General features: G+C 31.0%; 2 protein-coding genes across 2 annotated transcripts in view; one reads left to right on the top strand and one right to left on the bottom strand.

Annotated features, from left to right (window-relative positions):
• LOC130678584 (tyrosine-protein phosphatase Lar) overlaps positions 1-22,102 on the bottom strand; it is a 297,465-nt gene that overhangs the window by 262,596 nt on the left and 12,767 nt on the right. The gene's annotated exons all lie outside the window — the stretch shown is intronic.
• Positions 17,037-22,102, top strand: part of LOC130678600 (uncharacterized) — a 128,297-nt gene continuing 123,231 nt past the window's right edge. Inside the window, exon 1 of the mRNA XM_057485924.1 lies at positions 17,037-17,192. The gene's annotated coding sequence lies outside the window, so the exon portion shown is untranslated. The remainder of the gene's footprint in view (positions 17,193-22,102) is intronic.

The raw sequence follows: 22,102 nt of genomic DNA, 5'->3' as shown, positions 1-22,102 counted from the left end.
TTCTATATAAGGGTTGATAAAGGGGTAGTTTGTGGCTTTCAGGTATCAAGAGCTTGCTGAGATATCTCAAACAACCTCTGAGACTTGATTGGTGACTCGACTGAAATTATTCCGTTTAGAGTATACGCATTACCGAATTATTCTATATAAGGGTTGATAGAGGGGTAGTTTGTGGCTTTCAGGTATCAAGAGCTTGCTGAGATATCTCAAACAACCTCTGAGACTTGATTGGTGACTCGACTGAAATTATTCCGTTTAGAGTATACGCATTACCGAATTATTCTATATAAGGGTTGATAGAGGGGTAGTTTGTGGCTTTCAGGTATCAAGAGCTTGCTGAGATATCTCAAACAACCTCTGAGACTTGATTGGTGACTCGACTGAAATTATTCCGTTTGGAGTATACGCATTACCGAATTATTCTATATAAGGGTTGATAGAGGGGTAGTTTGTGGCTTTCAGGTATCAAGAGCTTGCTGAGATATCTCAAACAACCTCTGAGACTTGATTGGTGACTCGACTGAAATTATTCCGTTTGGAGTATACGCATTACCGAATTATTCTATATAAGGGTTGATAGAGGGGTAGTTTGTGGCTTTCAGGTATCAAGAGCTTGCTGAGATATCTCAAACAACCTCTGAAATTTAATTGGTGACTCGACTGAAATTATTCCGTTTGGAGTATACGCATTACCGAATTATTCTATATAAGGGTTGATAAAGGGGTAGTTTGTGGCTTTCAGGTATCAAGAGCTTGCTGAGATATCTCAAACAACCTCTGAGACTTGATTGGTGACTCGACTGAAATTATTCCGTTTAGAGTATACGCATTACCGAATTATTCTATATAAGGGTTGATAGAGGGGTAGTTTGTGGCTTTCAGGTATCAAGAGCTTGCTGAGATATCTCAAACAACCTCTGAGACTTGATTGGTGACTCGACTGAAATTATTCCGTTTAGAGTATACGCATTACCGAATTATTCTATATAAGGGTTGATAGAGGGGTAGTTTGTGGCTTTCAGGTATCAAGAGCTTGCTGAGATATCTCAAACAACCTCTGAGACTTGATTGGTGACTCGACTGAAATTATTCCGTTTGGAGTATACGCATTACCGAATTATTCTATATAAGGGTTGATAAAGGGGTAGTTTGTGGCTTTCAGGTATCAAGAGCTTGCTGAGATATCTCAAACAACCTCTGAGACTTGATTGGTGACTCGACTGAAATTATTCCGTTTAGAGTATACGCATTACCGAATTATTCTATATAAGGGTTGATAGAGGGGTAGTTTGTGGCTTTCAGGTATCAAGAGCTTGCTGAGATATCTCAAACAACCTCTGAGACTTGATTGGTGACTCGACTGAAATTATTCCGTTTAGAGTATACGCATTACCGAATTATTCTATATAAGGGTTGATAGAGGGGTAGTTTGTGGCTTTCAGGTATCAAGAGCTTGCTGAGATATCTCAAACAACCTCTGAGACTTGATTGGTGACTCGACTGAAATTATTCCGTTTGGAGTATACGCATTACCGAATTATTCTATATAAGGGTTGATAAAGGGGTAGTTTGTGGCTTTCAGGTATCAAGAGCTTGCTGAGATATCTCAAACAACCTCTGAGACTTGATTGGTGACTCGACTGAAATTATTCCGTTTAGAGTATACGCATTACCGAATTATTCTATATAAGGGTTGATAGAGGGGTAGTTTGTGGCTTTCAGGTATCAAGAGCTTGCTGAGATATCTCAAACAACCTCTGAGACTTGATTGGTGACTCGACTGAAATTATTCCGTTTGGAGTATACGCATTACCGAATTATTCTATATAAGGGTTGATAGAGGGGTAGTTTGTGGCTTTCAGGTATCAAGAGCTTGCTGAGATATCTCAAACAACCTCTGAGACTTGATTGGTGACTCGACTGAAATTATTCCGTTTGGAGTATACGCATTACCGAATTATTCTATATAAGGGTTGATAGAGGGGTAGTTTGTGGCTTTCAGGTATCAAGAGCTTGCTGAGATATCTCAAACAACCTCTGAAATTTAATTGGTGACTCGACTGAAATTATTCCGTTTGGAGTATACGCATTACCGAATTATTCTATATAAGGGTTGATAAAGGGGTAGTTTGTGGCTTTCAGGTATCAAGAGCTTGCTGAGATATCTCAAACAACCTCTGAGACTTGATTGGTGACTCGACTGAAATTATTCCGTTTAGAGTATACGCATTACCGAATTATTCTATATAAGGGTTGATAGAGGGGTAGTTTGTGGCTTTCAGGTATCAAGAGCTTGCTGAGATATCTCAAACAACCTCTGAGACTTGATTGGTGACTCGACTGAAATTATTCCGTTTAGAGTATACGCATTACCGAATTATTCTATATAAGGGTTGATAGAGGGGTAGTTTGTGGCTTTCAGGTATCAAGAGCTTGCTGAGATATCTCAAACAACCTCTGAGACTTGATTGGTGACTCGACTGAAATTATTCCGTTTAGAGTATACGCATTACCGAATTATTCTATATAAGGGTTGATAGAGGGGTAGTTTGTGGCTTTCAGGTATCAAGAGCTTGCTGAGATATCTCAAACAACCTCTGAGACTTGATTGGTGACTCGACTGAAATTATTCCGTTTGGAGTATACGCATTACCGAATTATTCTATATAAGGGTTGATAGAGGGGTAGTTTGTGGCTTTCAGGTATCAAGAGCTTGCTGAGATATCTCAAACAACCTCTGAAATTTAATTGGTGACTCGACTGAAATTATTCCGTTTGGAGTATACGCATTACCGAATTATTCTATATAAGGGTTGATAAAGGGGTAGTTTGTGGCTTTCAGGTATCAAGAGCTTGCTGAGATATCTCAAACAACCTCTGAGACTTGATTGGTGACTCGACTGAAATTATTCAGTTTAGAGTATACGCATTACCGAATTATTCTATATAAGGGTTGATAGAGGGGTAGTTTGTGGCTTTCAGGTATCAAGAGCTTGCTGAGATATCTCAAACAACCTCTGAGACTTGATTGGTGACTCGACTGAAATTATTCCGTTTGGAGTCTCAAAACTGTCAGTAGGATTGAAGAAGAAGCCTGTTAAAATTTAAGCCTTCAATATTAATATCAATTACCCCCTGATTACGATTTTCTATTTTCCATTTAAATAACATGAAAAACAAAAATTTTGAGATTAGAATTTTATATCTCAGTAACAGTTCATTGTATAAATAATTCCACGATACAGTTTCGCAGAAAATTTAATGCTCAACAAAAAAAAGTTTCTTATGATTTTTCGATAAATCGATCTGTTTAAAAGTTATTTGAGCTTGAAGTCAAATTTATAGTAACTTTCGAGATCTTCTAACTTTCCTAGCAAATATATCACAAAATGTCACAGAACCTTTTTTTCTAGACAATTTTATTTCCCTAAAATTAAAAATTAAAAATCGTAATCACGGAGTACTTATTATTAATATTAAGTGCTTACTTTTTAACAGACTTCCTTTTTTATCCTACTGAGACTTTTCAATGTGACATTGGAAAAAAAATTGTCGATTTTTTCAAACCGGTATAATATATATAGTATTTTATCTATCGACCAATGAATAAGATGGGAGTAATGAGAGTGATAAGTTCACTATAGAAAATTTATGCTGTCTCTTATATAAACATTTTTAATTATAAAAAATTTATACTTTTCAATCGAGTATAAATTTTTAGAATTTAGTAATATTTTACAGTTAGATCATGCTCGAAAATATATCTAGGTGAATGTAAAATTGAGAAAAAAAAATAATAACAATAAAATAACGTTATTTATTGATAAATGTAACCTTGGATAAGATCAATAACCGCATTTATGTGATTAAAAATTTTTTACGTTATTAAAAATTATTAAAAAAAAAAAAGAATTTTTTTTTATTATCAAATTTAAATTTTACCGCCTTTATAAATCACATCATGGTACCCCGAAATTGATACGGTACTGTCATTAATTAACAAAATGTAAAATTTATTTATAAAATTACTAATTGACTATTGAACGACATGACAATGTAAAACTATCATTAAAATTGTAATTTTTGTAGAAATCGAGTTTAGTATCTCGCTTTCTATGGATTTATCGGATAAATATAAAATAAATCAAAAAACAATTGTCCATGTTTAACCTGTAATTGTGAAATTCTTTGATAATTAATTTTTGTAAATAGTTAGTGATTAAAAATCATCCAAAAAATATTCATGAACTATTTCTGTTATAATTTAATTCAATAATTTATTTTTTTACTCATCAATTAATTATTTAATAATTTTGAAAAAAAAATTTAAATTTTGTAGTATCGATTTTCGACTCCAGGGAGCGCTTCCGTCAAAAAAATTGGTAGGGGAAATCCTAAGAGAATCCCCTTAAGAGCTCGAAGAGTTCATTCACTTTTATAACACAATTGACCAGCTAGAACGTTATTAAGACGATCGATAAGAAAATGTCATTATTTATAAGATAAAAAGTTCATTTTCTTTTAAAGTATATTCAATAAACTTAATAGCCTTCATATATATTTAAAAAAAAAAAAAAATGCTAGAAAATAGTTAGTGGTCTTCTGTTTTTTAGTACGAAAAAAATGTACCCTAGGGTTGAATACACTGTAAAAAATTTTTTGAACCCGGTGTAGTGTAAATGTCTCGGTGTAAAAATTTTTGTGTGAAAATTACACCAAATTCGGTATGAATTTAATAAAATTTCTACACTGCCAAACGTGTAAATGTATAATTCATGATAATTTTGCGTTAAGAAAATTAATCATAAGAATATCGAAATGTTCAAAATACTATTTAATATCTAAATAAAATTAATGTAGTTATTGATCAAGTAGTTAAAAATATCCAATGATCGTTTGTAACTCATTAATTGAAATTACGAGTAACACGGAATGCTGTAAAAAAAGTAGATTACACTGTGTTAAAATTACACGAATGGAAAATTTACACCGAGAGAATTTTACACCGTTATTTCACACTACACGGCCGTGTAAAGTTCCCCGGCTCCATTTTTACACCGAAAATTTTTATAATACTGAAGTTAGCCGACGTCTAATAATTTTTGGATTTTATTTTAGACGGTAAATTATAAAAAAAAAAAAATTTGAAAAAATTGCACACGTAGTTTTTCAAATTTTCTACATGTGCATATTTTTAGTTTTTATTTTTTTGTAATTGATTTGTTAAAAAAAAAAATCCGAAAATTGTAAACTGTCTGCTAACTTCAGGATCATAATTTTTTACAGTGTACCAAAAGAAAAGATGTGCCGAAAAAAATTCGAAAACTCAAAAAAACCGCAGAGTCGGTGTGTGAAATCGAGCATGGCTCTACACACCAACACTTTAGATATCACACACCACTCAACCCAACTTGAATTTATCTATTACAAGGTGCCAAAGTATCTCTCGTGTACTAGTTCACTCGATTCCAACATTACACGACTCGTACATTAACGGGCAGCTACGGTTTAAGGGTAAAAAAAACTCAACAATACTACACTACACTACTCGTAGTCCTGAATTGCTTGAGGAAAACATGGAGACTCTTGAGAGACTTTAAAAGCGGGACAGAATGTCAGGCGCCCAACCCAAGTGGGACATGAAAAAAGTTTAAGCAACACACTTACACACACACACATACATACATACATACACGCACACACATGTACATTCTGTGTGGTCTCATTCCATAGAAAACTTTTCAGGCTACTTTTTCCTTGTCTTCAATGTTGACAGTAATTTGTTGGTGACTTTCAAAAAGATTGTGGCCAAAGAGTTTTTAATCACCAGTTCCGTCCACAATTACACTTCACGGTCTTTATTTATTGGTTTATATATTTATGCCGCTAAAAATATGAGCTAATGATACAACTATCGGACATTTAAAATATCACGGCAATTTAAATTTTATTTCCGTCTCTAATCGATAGTTTATTGAACCACATTCTCATTCATTCAGGCTGGGAAGCCGCTCTAGAGCGCAGGTGAGTGGCCTCGGCGTTTATACGCGATGATAAACCGAACTTATAATTTATTAACTCATACCCGCTGTTAAATTGTTAACTTTCAGCGCAGTGATATGAGTCTCATTGCAACACGATAATATCAGTATATTATAAGAAATTGGAAATGTCTATAGATATTTCATCAACTCTTCTCCGCTTTCTTTGGGCCGCTAATAATTTATTTATTAAATTAATTCACCAACTCGGAGTCGGGAGTAGAGGCTATTGAACCAAAAGTACGGTGAATATTCTGATGAATGCCGTCGTGTACCAAGTTTTAAACTTTAAGAATACAGTATTACTAATTAAGTAAGAGCTCCGAGATTTCAAGGGAATCTTTTGTGCATCTAATTTATTGAATTTGTCTGCCCGTCTTTTTTTTCTATTTTATATCAAAACTTATCGAGTTTTAGTTTTCACAAAAACACGTCCGGAAAATCATTTTCAGAAGCAAATAAGGGGTTTTTTTATTTTTTCCCACAAACCGAAGGCCCGATAGCGACATGAAATCCCAGGAAATTATTCAAAAATTTTGAATATTCACAAGTTTAATTGGATTTCAAATTCAAACGGCTTTATAAATATTATTTTAAAAATTTGTGTTTATAATTCAGCAGTGTCTTAAAAGGTTTTACATAAATTAAGTCATTAATTCCTATAGCTTATGACCCCCTTGGCAATAATTAATGGCATGAGTACATTCGACTAAAATAATTTAAATAAATTATTAAACAGCTTTTAAAAATCGGGAAATTATGAATGAAGTATAAAATTATCTTAGCAGTGATACGTATTAAAAATAAAACCGTGAGAGAAATAAACACAAAGTAATTATCACATTGCAGCATACTCGTTAGAGAGTGCATATATGCATAAATACATATATACACATAGACAAGTAGGTATTTATCTGACATGAAGTGCAGGCTGTCAGGACGCAAGCTCGCTTATTAAAGGCATAGTGGTCAGGATTAGCATGCCAAGCTCTCGAGCATTAGCATCCTGGAGTCTGAGAGATCTGTCCTTGTATATCTCGTCCAACCAGCCAGTTTCCCAGCTAGATCTTTATGCCCTGGAGCTAAACTACTGCCACCATTGCTGTTGCGAGTAATAGTTAATCTGGTGATCAAGTTAGTGATGGTGCTTTCGAGATGACAGAACGCGGATTTCACCATCGGGGTAAATTAAGTGGAAATTGTTGGACGACAAATGGACATTGTAATCATCTCGGATGCCAAAGTGTAACTACCTCATCATAAATTACAGATCGATATATATATGTACATAGGTGTGTACATGTATATATTAATAATACACCTGGGTCCGTGTATATATGTCTATAAATATCTCTCATCACCTTATCAATCTCTTGCAGCGTTCAACAGCAATCATCAGTCATCACCTTGACCTAAATCAATGTCTCTTGTCCACGAAATAACCTATTACTTGCGTATAAATACCAATTGCTTGAGTAATTGAATTATTAAATTCAACATTGGTTATTTGCTATTGATTTATTGTTATGCTGAGTATAATGATAATAAACCATTTCGTGTCTGAGTGTACAGAAGAGACTGGGGTAAAATAAGACATTATTTTATTTGGGAAATCGGAAAAAGTCGGAATGTATTCCCGAGTCAAAAAAAAATTCTAGTTTGGTCCTCAAAAGCCTCGATTCCTTTGATGTTTTATTTGCCGCCCAAAAAATAACTCTACTTTAGTACTAAAAATCCTCAATGAGAACTATCAGGTCTAAATGCGAATAATTTATCAACGAATGAAAAATTATAGTTCGGACTTTTAAAAATTTTAGATAGAAAAGGAAGGGGAGAGAATACGTCGAATGAGACTTTTGAGGTTCAAATCTGGATAAAATTATTTCTTTATGTTTTGAGTATTTTGAGGCTCTAACTCGGATTATGATATTCCAGTTTAGTCCTCAAAGTGGTAAAATTGGTCTTAACTACTACTCTGAGGACTAAACTAGGATAACTTTCTATACTGTTGTCAATCTTAAAATTCTGAATTGATCCTCAAAAACCTCATTGAGAACTTTGAGACTTGAATCCGAATTTGTTTTTTGACTCGGGTCGAGTATGTGGAATTTTTCTTTAGATTCGTTAATTTTTTGCAAGTTTATATTTTGTGGCCATTGGGGGACTTGAAAATTTTTAGTAAAAAAATTAATTACTTTCTGAAGGGTTATCTGAGTAATGCGATAGTCAAAATTGTAAGTAATTGAATTACTTTAAAAAATACGAAGAATAAAATTTTTTGAAACTAAAAATTTTAACTGAAAAGTTTCAAGTGTCCAACTTGCCTCAATTATTTTTTCCTTAAAAGTGAAAATTTTGAAAGCAAAAAAAAATTTTTTTCATCAAACTTTTATCTAATTTTGCTCTACTCCACTCCATATCTGTGTTGATATACATTTGTATCCAATCACCTAGTGCATGTATGCATGAATCAGTTAAATATTTATACAAAGAATATATTACACGATAATCAATGTTACATATTGAATAAATCAATCGGTTCTATTGAATGATGAGTTGATAACATTTATCTGTACGCGTGATAGATAAATATATTTATTTGTCTATCACTGTTGTGGAAGTAATAAATGGACGAGGCTGTTTTGTTAACGGGAGTCGTTGGTTACGTCAATCTGACGTCTATTAATAACAGATCTATTCTGATCATTGATCATCGCGAAAAGATACTGAGTAAAGCTAGATTGGAAATAAATAATCGTTTATCGGTTTCGGGTCGCGATTAATTCGAGATTGACCGAAAAGCTGGAAAATTTATATGAAAAAAAGTATATACATTTATATAATTTGTCAATCGGCTTGGAATTTTATGATATTATTTTATCAAAAAATTTTCAATGTCCGCAAGTAATAAAAAAAAATCTTAATCTGATTTCCTGCACAACAAAATTAATTATTAAGCTACAAATTTTAAATTAAAATCCACTGAATAAATATTAAAAATAACCGTAACAAATTAAATTATATGAGAGATCTGTGACAACATTGTAACATATTGTGTGTAGTGTTAAACCCTTTATGCAGACAATAGTGCGGTGTAATCAAAGTAAAGCTCTGGTCAGACAATAACACAGTAATATTAAGCCAAGTATTCTACTAAACTTGTAAATGTTTATATACATATACATAGAGTGCGGTATATATAATATAGAATATGAATGTTATATAGTATAAGTAACGATACAAAACAGTATCCACTCATGCATACTTTAACAGCAGCTGTCCAGTGGGCTCCGATTCCCAAGCATGTCGATACAACGCGGCTGAGAGGGATTTCGCGCGGCACAACGCACTCTGCGCCGGTCACTCGCGCAAGCTCGCCGGCCCCACATGCCGATCCTCAATCATTCACTCTGCAGACAGACTTTGAGCTACTATTGTACTGTGTATACTATACTATATAGATATAGCTGCCCTCCTATATGCTGTACACACAGTAGTTTGCTCTGAATACTCTAAAGGTCTGTCTATATACCTTTAATCAGCAATATTAATGATTGTATCTTCCCAAGTAAAGGTGAAAGTACGTGTTCTGATTTGAATTTTTTTTAACTTCCCGCTATGAAAATTAAAAAAAAAAGGCAAGTTATTGGTTTCGGTCAGATTTTCGAAAATCGAGTTTTCATCAGATCTCGACATTTTGAGGTCCTAGGAAATTGTTCTGACTATTTTTAGATGAACGTCCGTGTGTGTGTGTAAACTAATTTTTGTCGTACGATATCTTTGAAATGAATCAACTTTGGATGTGATTGGCGACAATCGAAAGAGATTATCAAGACTTAGATCTGATTAGTTTTTGGATTTGACCGGTCGAGTAGTTTACTATACGAAAATTAAAAAATAACCATTTTTTGACTTGGAAGACTTCAAAACTTTGCAAATAATAACGTTTTCGAGTTTTCTGAGATTTTTAATTTTACAGAAAAATAAATGAGAGACAAATTGGGTCCTCGGGCAACGTGGGTTACTAAAAATTTATTTAAATAAATTTTCAAATCTGAAATTAGTCCTATAAATTTTTAATTTCTCAATTTAAAATTCCGTCTTTACCTCAACGACTTTTGTCGACCAAAAAATTTTATTTTTCAATCACAATCGTAAATAAAAAAAGGTAAAAACATATTTTCCGTTGACATACTTTTATATTTCATCCTCGTTTTCTCTTCAACGTATTTTCATCTCTCGTTTCGTGCTCCAGCAAGAAATCACGAAGCGCTATATACACTCGTCTCAATCAAACTTTATGTCCACCAAGGCTTTACTCGCTATTCCTACGAAATACCAGTGAATACTATGAGAATCATAAACCCATCATCTTCATTTTTATTACAGGGTTTATATATTTTTTCTTCTTCTTTTTCGTTTCCTTTTCCTTCTTCCCCTGTATCTTTATCTTCTTCTTCCGCTCCCTAACATTTAAAATCTTTAAGAAATCGCAATCGCAATCGCAGTCTTGGTCGTAGTCGTTGTCGTTGTCGTCAAATACAGCGACATTGTCCCGGGCTTAAAGACCCTCTCGACTTAAATTTTTTCCATCGTTGACGAATCCTCCAATTTTACCCGGATATCATGACGAGTTTCTTAAGTACATAAGCACTAGCTTTATCTTCGTATAATATAATACATTTTTAAATATTTTCCAAACGATAACTCGTTGAAATAACATTCAAAGCATCACAAAACGTTATCCCACTTAGTCCAGTAATCTCCAGTAATTTACTTTTCCCTTTATATATAAAATAAAAAGCAACTAATAATAATAATAATAAAATAAAAATAAATTTAAGCATCCATTTAGCTTTCACTCAAAAGGAAATTACGAGAAAGCTCAAGGCGAGAAGTTAAAATAAGGGTGAGGTAGAGAATTTCAGATGGTAGCAAAAGTGGGACACTTGAAAGTCCACTCGATTATGTATCCCATCGAGTCTCTTTTATATCTTGAGGGTGATTTACTATTTTATTCGGGGAAAACGCGCTAATGGCATAAAATGGGCAAAGAAAAGTCGTCACCCGGTACCGGTACCGGCACTGACACTGGCACTGCCTCTGCTTCAGCCTCTGAGTCGCTGCTGCTTGGCTTTTGCCGCACTAACAATTTTAATATCCTCTCTTTGATGAGAGAACTTTCAATAAGTGCATATCTAGTGGCTCGAACCCTCAGACAACCCTCTAATTATTTCAAGACTCAGCGCAAGCACTTTTTTAATTATTATTTTAATTAAGCACCATTTTACTATTGATTCCTTCGGGGTTTCAAATTAATCATTATTATTTTATTTGCCGTTTGGTGGGTGACAACTGAAGTTGAGGTGAATTGTCGTGGGAGAGTTTCATAAATTATTAGATCAATTTTAATGAGATGCTATTCCGGTATCAATAAATTATATATTTGTATATTTATTTATACATCATAAAACTGATAACTCATGATAAAAAATCTTCGGACATGTACTCGGCAAACAATTATTCAGATCTAGGTAGATTTCGTGGATCTAAGATTTTTTTAAAATTCAATACGAAGCCTGCCATCACAAAAAGTATGGACTTGTGGCTTAATATTTATTTGCATCGAAATTGAGTGTGAATATCTAGAGCCAGTCGGTACGAGATAATTTAAGATCAATCAGAAAATTATTCTGAAGTCTGTAAACAAATGCAATTCTGAATTCTGAAAGGGCTGGAATTAAGTCAAGAACTTTGTTGGGCGCGGAAATCAGAAGTTTTATGCCCTAGGGAAGAAACTGATGGTTTTCAACCCGCGAAATCTTATTGGTGTGAAATTGGGTTGTTTTTACTGACCAAACAGGCATTGACACTAGTAATTTCATTGCAGGTGATATACAAAGTAAATTTGAATAACTATTTTGGGTCGTATAACAATGTTAAACATATATCTTGAATTTTTTATTTTCAATCCCCCCCGAATAAGAGTAAACTAAAAAAAGAAAAAGAAAAATATAACAAAATCGCCGAATACCAAAATATGACGAATACTAAAACTTCACTATTTCCATATCGCTAATCTAATGTTTAATTATATCACGTAAATTATTTACTTAATTTTGATTGTTTTTTCAACATTAAATTCTTACTTTCTACATACGATGTATATAGCCGATTGGCGTCTATTTTCTAATAAATAAATAAATAAATAAAAATTGGTTTCGCGAATATTTGCCCACGGACATCTAATCCGCGACTTTATAATAATTTATTTACTTTATTTACTCATTTCATTTTTTCAGTAACATTGCAAGCGTGGGTGTGCTAACATACTATTGTAATTACACACACACAAAACTTTTGAAAAAAGGGCACATTACCGATTTACAACGTCGCGGATTTAACGTCTGCGGATGAAACATTAGGGAACCTAAAAATCCCGGTATTTAGATTTTTAAAAAAGAAATAATAGAGCTGTGATTTTACAGTTTCACCGATTTTTTTTTTTTTTTAATAAACTGCCGGAATAAAAAAAATGAATTTTTAAATTTCAAGTTTCAGAATTCGCCTTTCTCAGCTTTGATTTACAGAGATCTAAATAATGATAAAAAAAGATCTACATGGGATTAAGTAGATGCGGAATTCAGCTCCGTAGATCTAGATTATTTTTTTCCAGGTTTAATCAAGCAGTGAAATAAAAAAAAAAAAAACATAATGAAAAGAAAAACAAAAAATATTTTTCCATTCCCTTTAGAAATAAACTCCTGCATATTTACCCTCATCCCATCTGTAGAATTAGGAACTTAAGCTCCTCTATATATTTAAACCCCCGTATCGTGTTAAAAGCCATGAATTATATTACATTATTAACAGCAGCTTCTGGGGTGACGTCAAAAGTATTAACAATGTCACTTTAAATAATTTATTCACCTCTCAATCTTTAATTACCCGTTAACTTTAATTCGTCATTCTGAATAATTTATTTGTAATTATTCTCTAAATTTAAATATCAATATATCCAAATATAAATTAATATTAATTAAGAATAAATGTCTTGATTCCGAATGAAATTGAAACGTAATAAGATTTCAGAGTCACGCACAATTGCACGTGATCAATCGATACGTAATTGAGTTTTTTTTTCTTTTATAGAATTTCCTATCAAAAACCCCAGGAATACAATTTATCCAACGCTGATCAATTAAGTTAGTGTTGATTAAATCTCTATTTACAGAAAAAAAAATCATCATAATAATAATTGATTCTACTTGACGGTAGTGACGAATTGAAACCTATTTATCGAATGTCAATAGTATTGAAAGTTAAAATTATAACAAATTAAATAATTGATTGAAAAAATATGGGGGAGCCATGACACGAAAATCTGGAAAACGATTGACCCTATGGACCAACTCCGAAACTTCCCATCGTTTATAATCCATCATATCATTGGCTTTATTTTACGAGTGTGAATGTAGCAGACATCGGATAAATTTAAAATTATAAATAAATAGAATAAATAATTCAAAAAATCGTGCACTTATTAATTTCAAATTTTTTACATGCGCATTTTTTAAAATTTAATTTCATTAATTATTTACTCTACTTAAGAATTTTAAACTTGACGGATGTTTGCTACATTCACACTCATTTTATTTTTTATTTCATTAATTAATTAATGATATTTCCGTTTATGATCAGCGAATGCTGAACGTGAAGGCAAAATAATTATTTCAAAAAATTAAGTGCTCATTGCACTTATCTAAAGATTCCTCTTCTATTAATTATTCAAGTTCTATTGAACCAGTAAATCTTGCTCCTTAAATACTTTGGTATGTTTTTACATAACTCATTTAGTATTAATTCGACATCCGGATCCTCTCTGTTCAGAAACGAATTCAAGATTGTTAATTTAATGTAAGATGTTATTAATTTAAATAATTGTAATCACTTTATTTTTTAAATTGCAAGAGTAAAAGTTATTTTGAAATGAATGTAATTATATAGATAATTTTAACGAGGATATTTGTATGAAAATTATCAATATATATATTTTTTAATGGAAAATTGAAATCCCTTTCAAAGGAATACCAATATGACATATTTATTTTTAATTATTAAAAAAATGTACGTATTTAATTAAATGTTTGAAATAAAATATATGTCCATTTGTTAATGATCTCCAAGTTAACGGACAAATAAAAATTTTCGGCATTTTCTTCAACAAATAAATCGATTACAAAAAAAAATTAAAAAATATGTACATGTAGAAAATTGAAAAAACTTTGGGTGCAATTTTTTAAAATATTTATTTTTTATAATTTATCGTTTTTAAAAAAAATATTAGACGTTAACTGACGTCTAATAATTTTTGGGTTTTTTTTTTAAATGATAAATAAAAAAAAAAATATTTTAAAAAATTGCACCCAGTTTTTTAAATTTTCTACATGCGAATATTTTGAGTTTTTTTTTTTTTTTGTAATTAATTGATTAAAAAAAAAAAATTCAAAAATTCTTAAGTCTGCTAATTTCAGGATCATTTAACTCCAGTATCACATATTTTTTAAAAACAAGTATCTCATGTTTATACTCATTCGAAAGGGCTTTCAATTTCCTATAAAACGACATGATCAAAAATTGTTATTTTAAAAATTTTTACGTTATTAATTATTTGAAATATGAATATTATTATTATTATAGAATTTTATAAAGTGATTATAATATAAATTTACTCACATTAATTAAATTAATAACTCACTTGACATCTATCAGTTATTTTGTCAATTGACAATAAATTTGTCAATACTTAAATGAATAATTTAGTTTCATAATATATTTATCATCAATATTGATGCTTGTAATTAAATACAAATTATCATTTATATTTTATTCTTTCCACTGATTCATATTTACCAGTAAATTAATTACTTTAAATAAAAACATTAAATAAACCCGACAGTTTGTTTACGATTACGCCATTTTGAATAAAGCGCCATCTTGTAAATAACGCGGGAAATTCGAGATTTAATTTTTCAAATAAATCAAATAAATTGTCGTAAATTAAATAAAAAAATCAAATTTAAAAAAAAATCTATCGATCAGTAAATTTTAAATCATAATAAAAAATTAAATGAAAAAAAAATTTTATCTTAAAAAATTTTTTAAATTACTCACTCTTCCCGCCATTATTATTTTCTGCTACGAGTGCTCGTACATCACTTACACACAATTAAATTAATTAAATATATAAAAACTCATTAAAAAAATTAAACTAGCACAAATAATTAATCACTGAACTGTCAATATCACTTTATAACTTTATTTATAATAAAACGAACGCATTTAAATATTTTTATCCGTGTATAAAAATTCCGACAACGAACATGGCACAAACTAACATGAGAACGACGCGGACACTGAATTTAATTTATTTGAAAACTTACACTCACTAGCACACAATTCACTATCACTAAAGACTTCTTATTAAACAAAAAATAAAATGAAAGTAACGATAAATTTATAATTGACCCGCACAATAATGAAATTAATTATTTTAACAAATTAATTTAACGACACCACTGAGAGACTACACGATTTGAGGAAGCGGGAGACTGACTGACCCACAATGCATTGAGAGACGCCACTGCGCGCGCGCGCTGAGTTGTGTTTCTACTGCGCAGGTCAAGCCAACTGTTCCTTTTCAAGTACGATGAGTGTGAATGTAGCAGATATAGACAAATTTTTAATTACGCGGGAGAATTCAAGATTAAATTTTCCAACTAAATTGATAAATGTTTGTAAATTAAATAAAGTAATTTAATTATTTTGAAAAATCCATTGACCGGTGAATTTTTAATTAAATGAAAAATAAATAAACAAAAAATTTCATTTAACAACTTTTTTAAATTCACTCACTCTTCCCGCCATCGTTATTTTCTGCTGCGAGTGCTCGCACATCACTTACACACAATTTAATTAATTAAATATATAAAAACTTATTAAAAAAATTAAACTAACACGAATAATTAATCACTGAACTATCACGATCACTTGATAAAATTATTTATAATAAAACGACGCATTTAAATATTTTTATTCGTGTATTAAAATTCCGACAACGAACATGAGAACGACGCGGACACTGAATTTAATTTATTTAAAAACTCACACTCACTAGCACATAATTCACTATCACTAAACACTTTTTATTAAATAAAAAATAAATTAAAAGTAACGATAAATTTATAATTGCCCCGCACAATAATTAAATTAATTATTTTAACAAATTAATTCAACGACGCCACTGAGAGACTACACAATTTGAGGAAGCGGGAGACTGACTGACCCACAATGCATTGGGAGACGCCACTGCGCGCGCGCGCCGAGTTGTGTCTCTACTGCGCAGGTCAAGCCGACTGTTTTTTGTTTTTCAACTGTGCAGTGCTTTGTGTCTAGCTTCACTTTACCTTCATCACAGTGCGTGGGCCTTGTCTAGCTCGTAATTAAATCTAAATTAACTGTTTTTACGATTAAAAAAATTAAAACTCGCGTCTCTAAATATTCTACACCAGACAACGAATATTTTGTGATAATAATTTAATCGGTACGAGAAAAAGCATTTAAATAAGTCGTCGAATTTTTGCCATTGTCGAGTTACTCGCGTTCGTTGTCGTTCGGTTAATTATTTAAATATCCATGACACTGAAGTTAGCCGGCGTCTAATAATTTTTTGCATATTTTTATTTTTTATTTTTTTGTTATTGATTTGTTGGAAAAAATATCGGAAAATTTTTAATTGTCTGTTTACTTTAGAATAATAAACATCAGTGAAATCAACTTTTGTTAAATAAAATTTAAATATCAGTGTATAAAAATTATCAGTGAGTGTTTGTGGACAGTTGTCGTTTTTTTTATCAAGTGACTAGTGCAAAATTTGTTTTTTTGTCATTTTGGCCGCCATTTAAAAAAAAAATTTTCGTGTATTTTTTTTTTAAATTATACGTTGTGTTTAATAAGTGATTAATATAAATTAATATCAGTGTTCAGTTTGTGTAAACAATTTCAATCGTCGTGTTTTATTATAAATAATTGATTCATTATTTTAATTACGATTCCGGGTTGAGCTTCAATAAATTCATCACGAAGCGAAATGTAAGTTATATTTTTAAAATAATTATGTATCGATTTTTTATGCCTAACAATTATTAATTACTTATAATTGCAATTTAATTTACATTGAAATTTTACAACGTAATTTTATAATGATACGGAATTTAGCTGACGGCTGATAATTTTTGGATTTTTTTCCTAAAGGTAAATTATAAAAAAAAATATTTGAAAAAATTGCACCTATAGTTTTTTGAATTTTTTATGTGTGCATATTTTTAGTTTTTTCTTTTTTTTTTGTAATTAATTAAAAAAAAAAAATCTGAACATTTTTAATTGTCTGCTAACTTTAGAATCATCGTAATTTTTTATGTCAATGATAATTTGTTTTTAATAAGAAATGGTTTATTTGAATTATTAGTACATTTAAATTACATATGCAATTACTTTGAAATTACATACGGTATCAACTTTAATTGTTGATTCTTATTCCTGGAGATCTAATTGGTGAAAAGAATTTAGGAACCAATTCAACTAGTGGTAAAAATAAATGAGTGTGAATGTAGCAGACGTCAGACAAATTTAAAATTATTAATAAATGGAGTAAATAATTGATAAAATAAAATTTAAAAAAAACGTCCATTTAAAAAATTCTAAAATTAATAAGTGCATTTTTTATAAATATTATTTACTCTATTCAGTTATAATTTTAAATTCCTCTAATGTCTGCTACATTTACATTCATATAAAGGTAGCAGATCTGAGACAAATTTCAAATAACAAATAAACGAATTAAACAATTAAAAATATAAGAATAAAAAAAATGCACATACTGATTTCTTAATTATGCAAATGCGCATTTTTTTAATTTCATTCGATTTACATTTAATTCACATGTTTCAAAATTTAAAAAATTGACAATTGTCAGCATAAGTGTGAATATAGCAGACATTAGAAAAATTTAAAATTATAAATAAATAGAGTAAATAATTTAAAAAAAAAATATTTATAAAAAATGCACTTATTAAATTTTAAATTTTTGGAATGTGCATTTTTTTAAATTTTATTTTATGAATTATTTAGTTTATTAATTAACAATTTTAAATTTTTTGATGTCTGCTACATTCACACTCATAAAAATATTCAATGAAATCTATAGCGATTCGAAAAAGAAAAAAAATTCCAATTTTTCTGCTTCATTACAAAGTAAAAATAAAAAAAAAATATAGGAAATTTTGAGATCTAAGTCGATGTATAGATAAAAAAAATTAGGTCTCGTTACAGCCAAATTATTTTGTTCCGAGTCAATATTGAATCTCGCAACAGCACTCGTTATTATTTAACAAGAAATTTTGTTTGTTATTTTATGTGCATAGAGGAGATTTTTTAGTTTGTTTTACGATAGGTTGTATCTGATGGTCCGTAATCCAGCCAAAGTAGCCGAGAAAATAAAGAACGTGAACGTGAGTGAGGTCAATAACCTCGACTCTGCGCTGCTAGGATTTTCGTTGAGATAGAGATAGAGACAGTCTAACCCTGATCTCAGGCAATATTAAAACCCGAGTTGGGTTTTCTTACGGACGTACACACAAACTGCACGACGTACATACAAACGTCCTCGGGCTATACGTGTTTTAAAAAAATAAATAATAGTGATGATGAAAATAAAAATAATAGTAAAAATAAAGATAAAGATAAAGATAAAAATAATGTAAAAAGGGTATCCGAGTTTCGACAATACGAGACTTGGCGACAGAAACGAGAATATTAATCGTAGCTACCCCGAGGTCGTTGTATACCCGACGGCAGCTTTATGTTCCCTACACAAACTACACTATGGATCTGTACTGTGGAGCTGTGTAGAGCTTAAAGAGCACTGGCATCAGTATTCGTGGGTTCCTAATCGAGAGACAGCTACTAATGAGACCAAAAACATCACCACCCCAAGCGACATTAAATCCCTATCCCTGTATATGTATATATATTATGGGCGAAACGGGTAACGATCGCGTCTGTAAAAGAAAAAGACATCTCTGGATATCATTTTCATCAAAAATTTTGACTTGCTTGTATAAATATATTCTACTTATTGTTTCACAAAGAATATCAATCCTGATATATTAAAGTCATTGAATATTGGAGTTCGAAATATATGAAAAAATCGCGCTCTGGAAAAATTTAATTGGAACTCTAGCGTAAAAAAATTGATATTCATTTTGATATTCCGTGAAAAATAAATTTTTACGAGGGCTCAGTTTATGACAGCTGTAGAAAACAGTCAAATGATATTAGTTGGAGATAAATACTATGTACTGAGCCGAATGATAGTAAATAACTTTTTCTAGTAGGTTATCTAGCGGTAATTTTATCTCAGGATATTTTTAAAACTACCGCTGAATCATCGCGAGGATGATCAAAATTTTTTACCCAGCGGTGGTTGGTCCGGAATTTTTTTCTCAAACAATTTTTTTTCTTTCTTGATTAAACTGACTCTGCTTTAGACGACACTCGAATAACCAAGTCATGCAGTAGAAATAGTTTTTCTAGAATAATTCGACATCTAAGGGTCAAATTGGTCTAAAAAATGTCTGTTTTTAGTCTCAGCGCTCGAGACTGCGCTAGAATAATTTCGATCGATTAATTTGCTAAAGAGATCTCAGCTAAATTATAATTTTTGTAACTTCCCTGTCCTAAATAAATAAATAAATACTTAGATGCAGGCCAATTTACTTGGTCATTAATGTCATAATTAAAACTTAATTGTAAATCGGGCTTAATTAGTCCATGCGTCCATTCGCAAGTTTGTGGCTATCCCATCATCACAGCATGCAATTTATTGACTCGATTCCTTCGTACCAGCTTCAGGTTATCATAGAACAGAACTTTATAAAATATCTTTCTCACCCTGGTTTAATTTCAAAAAATAAGCACTTAAATTTTTTTACTAAAGACTATTTATTCAAAATATTAAACTATTTGATTCTCAATTAATTTATTAAATTAATAAATAAAATTAAATTTTTCTTCCCAAACAAATTTGCATCGCGATTAATTAAAATTTTATTTAGTTTCACTACTCATTTAGTTTTTTCAAAAAATACTAATGCAGATACAAAAGTACACACGAGTGGATTAAATGAAAAAAAATATATAAAATAGTAAGAGAAGAGAAGAAAAAGTCGGCTAAGTAGTAAGTAGTAAGTAGAGAGCGTAATGCCAGAACTGCAGTGGTATTTTTCTTATACAAAGTACAAGAAAGTACGGATTAAAAATAATTTACGAGTAATGTAAACTCTAGTAAAGACTTTTTACATGATAACGAGCCCTGATCTTATAACAATATTTATTTAAACTTAATTACTATTTTATTTTTCTCCCGAGTTTAATTAACGGAGGAGATAAAATTATTTATTTATTATTATTTTTTTTAATAATAATAATTTTGCGGTGGAAACGTCAACGCAAAGTTTTAATGGAACACAAATGAAATATATATATATATATATACAGTATAATATTGAGGGCATTGAAAGGGGGTGAGACGAGGCGATAACACTCACTCGAGCATATCCAAGAGTCGGTTACGAGTTGTTGGGACAATGTTGCCAACGAAATGTGTGTTGCAGGGTGACATTTGCTACGTGTTATATATGTTTCATGCTGAGTATGAGTGTTCTGTGTTAAATGTTTTAGTATGCCCACACCTACTTTCACGAATGCTGAGGGTATGTGTAAATATATATATATATATTATGTATATAATTGTATTGAGTTGGTCGAAAGCTCGTTAGCGTCTGCACACATAACACTCAGCAGGTAAACAACAGATCATTCAGTCCTCGATTTACATAGCCTCTCGAAGAAGCTCTAAGCAAAATACTATTGTGTAGATTCATGTATGTGCTCCGGAGAATAGTATTGAGTCTATAACTGGTCGTTAACTGTTCAAAATCACTGGATATATACGGATATTGTCGACCATCTACTCCAGAGAGCTTTCGGTACTAACGTTGTAATTATAACTGAATAATTATAGCTCGCTATATTTGAATAATTATTAATTTATGTGGGTTAAGGTGTTGGATATAGAAGCTGAAAAAGTAATATAAATTAATGGTATTTAAAAATATGTTAATATCAAAGATAAGCTGAATAATTATAGGATCAATTTTTGATCATTATTAAAGTTATGGATATTCGAAACGCCGTAACTTTGGTTGGAGTTATCAGATTGGATTAAAAAAAATGGATTTGGAAGCTAGGGGTGTGTAGTTTTTGAATAGGTGGTGATAAAAGTGCTGGAAAAATTTTTAAGTAGTTATTTTTGGAAGAAAGCGTTTAGTTTCTTTGGAGAAATTTTATATACCTGAAGATCGGAACGTTTTTGATGAAACAAAAATGAAAAACATTCATGTAATTTGACTGCTTAAGGGGTAACGGTAACCGATTTTCAATTCAATTTAATTTACGGAGAAACACTTGAAACACAAAATAGAGAGTCTTTAGCATTTTTAAAACCTTAACAGAGGGCTAGAAATTTCGTATTTTCAAAAATTCTAATTCTTCTCCGAGAAAAATTGTTTTAAAATTCTCATTTACTCAACGAGTGCAACAAAGATAGTCCCGTTTATTTTTCTGAGTGTGAGAAAGAGGTCCGGTAGTGTATCCCCTTAAGGGGTAGTTCTAGAGCTAGGGGTGGCCTAAGATTTTCGACTGACGTACTATCACGTATGCAAAACATTTTAGAAATCTAGATCCAGTAGATTTTTTACTTTTCATTCTGTTTTTTTATTTTCGTTCCGCGAAAAACGTTTCTATCTTTAGGTACATAAAATTTTGAAACTTCGGGCCGCATCTTTCTGCTGATTCATAAGCTTAGACGAGGAATTTTTCACGATAAAATGATCGAGAGGATGTTAAAGTAGAGATTCGAAGCTATAATACGGTTTTTTTTT

This window comes from Microplitis mediator, chromosome 2, assembly GCF_029852145.1.
Source record: "Microplitis mediator isolate UGA2020A chromosome 2, iyMicMedi2.1, whole genome shotgun sequence".
NCBI classification, from domain to species: Eukaryota; Metazoa; Arthropoda; class Insecta; order Hymenoptera; family Braconidae; genus Microplitis; species Microplitis mediator.
The sequence above is the reverse complement of the archived record's forward strand: the minus strand, read 5'-3'. Positions and strand labels throughout refer to the sequence as shown.